Source organism: Denticeps clupeoides, chromosome 11, assembly GCF_900700375.1.
Source record: "Denticeps clupeoides chromosome 11, fDenClu1.1, whole genome shotgun sequence".
Taxonomy (NCBI): Eukaryota; Metazoa; Chordata; class Actinopteri; order Clupeiformes; family Denticipitidae; genus Denticeps; species Denticeps clupeoides.
This window is the reverse complement of record NC_041717.1, coordinates 14,191,248-14,197,247: the sequence shown is the minus strand read 5'-3', so window position 1 is coordinate 14,197,247 and position 6,000 is coordinate 14,191,248.

The window sequence follows — 6,000 nt, the reverse complement described above, 5'->3', positions numbered from 1 at the left end:
TATGGCTTGTAGTGATGCATAGCAGTTTGGCCCTTTAATGGTATGTCATTGGCTAGTGCCAATGGTTCTTAGCAAGCAAGCTGCACCTAATGCCACAAGCAGCCCTGCTTGCCAATGCATACAACAATAAATGAAAGGCCATGGAAAATGTAGCCAGGTGTAGTTTGACAGTCTTCAGCCTTCATGAGCGACACAATATTTGAATTGGAAATGTGATTTTTTTTCTTTTTTTTTCGAAGAAGCCCCTCATTCAAGCATTCAAAAGCGAATTTAGGTTTTGCATAATGTTTAAATACTGATGCGGTGCAGGACTGCACTGACAACAACTTTAGATCCAGAACTGTATATCTTTGAGGCAAAAAGTTATTCACATCAAAAAGTGTTTTTACGATTCCTTTTTTTAATAAACTATCAAAAATATATATATTTCTGGATTCTGTCCAAATGCATGCTCACTATATGAAATTGGCTGTAGGTGTGAGTGTATGTTGTGTCTGGACAAAAGCTATTCAGCATCAACCACATATTAATTTTTGATAAGGCATGAAACGTTTATACTTGAAACAATTGTCTTCTTTCAGTTATAGTGCAAGCTATGATCCATAACTTTCAGTAGAACAATTTAGCCATCCTAGTCAGAAATCCTAAAAGGTATTTGACATTTTCAGCTATTTAGAATAAATCTGTGAATATTGTGAATGTTGGTTTGGTGGGCTGAGTACCGGGAAGGGCTTCAGCAGCTACGACCCAGCAGTTATGGATATCGAGTGAGCTCTTTAATGAGAGACGCAGAAAGAGACCACCCAAATTCAAGAGCAGCGATCACAGACTGGCTTTAATGGGAGAAATAAATCCTCACAGGCTGCTGCACCTACAGTTACACCTGGAAAAGGCTAAAACAAGAGCCGCCCCGGGGGTAGAGCTGAAAAAATGTGTGAGTGTAAGTGATCTCATGGAAAAAGATATATCCTATAGATCCGCCTCTGTCTGCAGGGCAGACTGGCGTGTAACAAACCCTACTTCAACACGATTCTGGGAGAAGCCTTCGACTGGAGGAGAAGCGTTGGGGTGAAAAGTTGAATCATTGTGGTTCTTCTAGACAGGTTTATGATGAAACGTATAACATATGAAATGCAAAAAAAAAAAAAAAAAGCACTTTAATTGCGTTTAACTCATGCAAACAAGCAATGAGAGTTTCAGTGAATTTAGATTAAAATATATGCCACCAGTGAGTTCTCCTTTCCTCATTCAGAGGACTTTGATGTTGCTTGAAGCTCCTGAGAGTGTAGAGTTATTCAGTGAAATCAGAGCAAACAGCACCAAGCAGGAATCTCATTCATCCTTCACTAATGACCCTGAGGTTGCAGCAGGCCATGGTCTGAACATGTCCCAGTACCGCAACCTCAGCAGCTGAGGACACACAATCCTACCAATTAAAGCATGTGTTGTAAATAGATCATTTCAATACTACATGTAATATTTTCATAGCAATATTGCGCTTATACCATTTAAAGCACTGGTATGAATAGTATAGTATATACACTGTTGAGGACTCTAAAAACATACAGCAAGAATTGGTTTTAAAAATAAGAGTGAAATTGGAGAAACTACAAGACTAGCATTTGGTTTGCTTTAGTTTTGATGACACATGAACTCAATGAACTCCACATGTTTGTGCCACACCTGATCATCCATGTGGTCTCAGAATATTTCAGATTTCAGAACACAAAGAAGAGTGACGCCACAGAATTCTTTTATTTAGTTTCCTACCAAGGTGTTATCATGGATAAGAATTACACCCCTAAAAGAATGTTCATTTCCAGGCACCAAAAGGCAGTGAAGACATGTCTTTGTTCAGTTAAATCTAAAAGAAAATGGAACTATTACAATTGTATCATGTGACATCTAACACTTCATCCCCCTTTTTACTTTTAAAGCAGAACTCAGATTTGCTCCGCATGAATGGAAGTTGTTGACCAAATGTGCTGGAACTTTCTGCTGAGACCTCCTTAGGCCAGACGAGGCCAGCACACTGTGTGCTCAAGATGTCCCAGCGAAATGTCCCCAGAGTATCGTTACAAGATCTGCCACTCTGCTAACCATTGTTTGCTCGGTGGAAGAGTTTCCCTGGCCGCAGAATCACAAACCGTCTACCAACTCTCGCATACTTATGGTTAAAAAAATATCAGTGAGGGCCATTACTGTAATTTGATGGGCAGGCAATAAAGCCCATATGGTAAAGGGGTTTAAATGAATGAACTAAAAAAGAAAAGATCACGCGTGAAGCATGATGTTGGCTCACTTCTTCCTATCTGCCAGCAGGAAGCCACTGGTCAGTGAAGGTAGGCTTCTGTTTTATTTATGGCAAGCCAGTTCGCGGTTGCATACCACCTTTAATTTCCCTTCTCGTATCTTCTTTGCATTTTGGATGCGCGAGTGTGGTCGGGCCGACCGGAGGGCGAGCGAGACAGGAAAGGGCCTGCCGGGCTGCCAGAACAAACACTCAATTAAACTGACCAACAATGACCAACAACTGAGACACTCTGATGTAGTGGCAGGTTTTTTTTTTTGTGTGTGTGTGTGTGTGTGTGCGTGTAATCATAGGGAGTGGTGAGAAGCTGTGTAGTTAGAAGCTCAAAGCAAGTATGAATGGAACTGGGGGGTGGGAAAAAAAAGAAGATTCTGAAAATACTGACAGTGGCTGCAAGGTCTAAGCAGATGTCTAGGGCCACATTTTCCTGATGCAAACCACATTTATTCACCTTGCCTTGCATGGCGCAAATGGATTCGCAACTTTCTAGAGGCACGCTGTTGATTTTCTTGCCATGAGCCTGTGTCTCCAAAATAACAAATGGTTTTTAGCACTAGTATGAGTGGTATTTTTAAAAAAAGGTGTAGCTGGGTGCATTGATGGTGTGTTGCTGTTAAAGATAATAGAAGTCCAACTAGTCCTGTCACATAATCATGCTGTTTAATGAAACACCAAAAAAAAAAAAAGTTCTTGTTCCGTGTTGTCCTACCCTCTTAGGCCGGACATGGATCCTCTGTCTGTAGAGCAAAAAGGAAATTGTTAATTGCTCCACAAGCAAACTAATCTGCTCCCCTACCAACGAAAGTGGCTAACACACTCCCCTATGAACCAGAAGACCACGAAGTCACAGGTTCAATCCCCACTTACTACCATTGTGTCCCTGAGCAAGACACTCAACCCTGAGTGTCTCCTGGGGGACTGTCCCTGTAACTACTGGTTGTAAGTCACTCTTGATAAGGGTGTCTGATAAAGACCATAAAAACTTTGAAGGTGACATGCTTCGCTGATTGGTTTATTGCACGTTACACCAAAACACGCCTTTGAAAAATGAAGAGCATTTGCACTCTTTGCACTTTCTGTTGGTGTGAGGTCTGTTCTGCAGTAGACTGAGGCACAGAAAGTGGGATGGGAAGCATCTGTGTAGTACAGGGTCAGCCGTTCTGGAGGTTTAGCCTCTTTTTCTCATTGTTGCTCCCTTCCTCTTTCCTCACCCCCTACCGAGTTGTCGCTATGACCTTGGGGTACAGTGGAAATAAGCAGAGAACGAAGAAGGTTTTTTTTTGTTTTTGTGCTGAAGCCTTTTTGTGACACTAGTAATGTATTTGCACTCAATGCTCAAATGCTGATTTTGGATAATTAAAAAAAAAACCACAGCATGACATTGCGCTCATGTCAATCAGAGAAGTTATGTCTGATGTTTTAAGAATTGAGTAAGACTGTCAGCAACTCACTTATGATAGTTTCCTTGACACGTGAACAAGTCTTTTGTTTGAGCAAACTGAGTAGTGTTGCTTGTCGTCTGACCCAGGATTAGGGTAAGCAACATGACCTCACATCTCCCAGGTTAGGAGTTTGATTCCCGGCTGCGACCTTGTGAGCGCTTATGGAAAGTGAGTGAGTGATGTGTGTATGTTCTGACATGATCTACAACTGGGATTGTCTGAATATCGTCTGATGCTGGTATTTAGCTTTTTAATGAACTTCCTCTTTTTCGTCTGGCATTCCTTGAATTGTTGTTGGGTCCGTGCCATGGCACAGCATCCTCCATCATTGTGAACATGGCGAGTTCAAGCGCTCTCATCCTGCTGATTCATCCCTCCTTCATCTTAACTCAGAACTGAACGGGTAGACCACTGGATCAATGATGGGCAACGAACCTGGACAATTTCTCAGCCAGGATGACTTGGAGAGGTCAGTTTCCTAAATGACGATGCAGCTCTGACTTAAATAGAAAACAAGCCACCAAAAAAAATCCTGAGGGCAACGTGAGAAGCACAGTTAAGACATCAAGGACTTTATGACGCAGAAACAGTGACAGCTACATTATTACTTCAGCATGGTTGACAGATTTTATCCCCATTTCATGGAACAACAGAACTAAACCGCACTGACAGAACATCAAGCGAGGACAACGGACAGAGAAACTCTGGCGGTAATGTTCCCTGGTGCGCATTTATTTCTGTTGCTTCGCAAAAGCAGCTTGTAAATTTCACCCTTTTTTTAATGCGCTGCCAAGGACACGCTGGTTTTCAAAGAGGATCTAGTTGGGCAGCGCTCCACACCATATGATGACTGGTCTTGGCAGGCCGCTTCACTGCGCATATTTCAGCCCCAGCCACTCGGCCCAGGCCTCTCCGGAGGACTTGTCCTCGCAATAACAAGCCTCCCCGTTCTGTCCTGTGATCCAGAGCCAGGCTTTGCGCTGTTAAATGTCCCATAAAAAGAAAAAAACTGCTCTCAAACAACAATATACATAAAAACCATCCTTTTTTGTGTTGGTTCTTGGGGCTCTGTAGCTATTAATTTGTTCAAAATTAGTCCGAATTTGAGGCCGAAGATTTAGTCAGCTTGTTCTCATGTGCTTTCTTGTTAATTATAGACCGTCTCTGGCTCTGAATGGAGTAAGAGTAGGGAGGTTATGTTTGGACTCAAATGACATCATTTAAAAAGTCAAAAGACAAGGCGGTGCTGTCTAGTTTTTGCTTCCCAGAGAGAAAATGTTGACCTCATCGCTTAACAAAGTAAAAAAAAAAACCATAAACAGCCCGATCAAAGAGAACACAAATTACAGCCTTACACTCAGCTTGACTGCATTTGTCTAATTACTTGTGTCAAATATATTGATGTAAGAACTTTTATTATATTACATTATCGAAACTACTGTTATTGAATTATGTAAATGTCACATTTGGCGACATTAGAAAAGTTAATAATGTCATCTCTGCCATGGTCAGTGCTTTGTTTAAATAATGTACCATACATTTCCTGCCAGCAGGTGGCGGAATTTCTAACCTTTGTTTTTAAAGTAGGGACAATCAACACTATAAAAAAATTTGAACTGTAGATTTTATTTTTGATTTCTAGTTCCCTCCTTGCAGTATCTATTGGCCGAAGGGAGGAAGTAACTGATTACCTTTATTACAAAGCTCCTCTCAACCAGAACCCAACAATGACTCTTCGTGGGCGATGTCACCTGGAACTTTATGACATTTAAGGGGTGAGCTGGGGGTCAGGAAGGGCGGGGGGTGTTTTTCACCCGCTGTTTACCTTGCAGGCCTTTTGTAATGAGCCTCTTTTTTGTTGCCGCGGATTGTAAATTGGCTGACTGGCGGCTGGACAATGAGCTGGTTTCTCAACCAAGGGCTGCTGGAGTCACGAGAATCCCAAATACAGTGTGGCCATCTAGTGACTTTAATGACGCATACTGAGGTGCAATGTTGACACGCTCATTAATTATGCATGCTTTTATTATTATCACGGTGGCCGTGATGACTTTATTGGCGTGTGAAATAAATAGTCAGTGAGGAAACTGCATCTGTTTAAAGTCCATGTGAGTGTTCTGAGGCCTCATGCTGCGGATACTATTAGCGTGAGGGTAGCAACATGAACAGTTTATGGCTTCCTTCTATGCTCCTCAGGCACTGCTTGTTATTTAAATACTGACAAACGGGAAGCTCTCCTACAAAGCA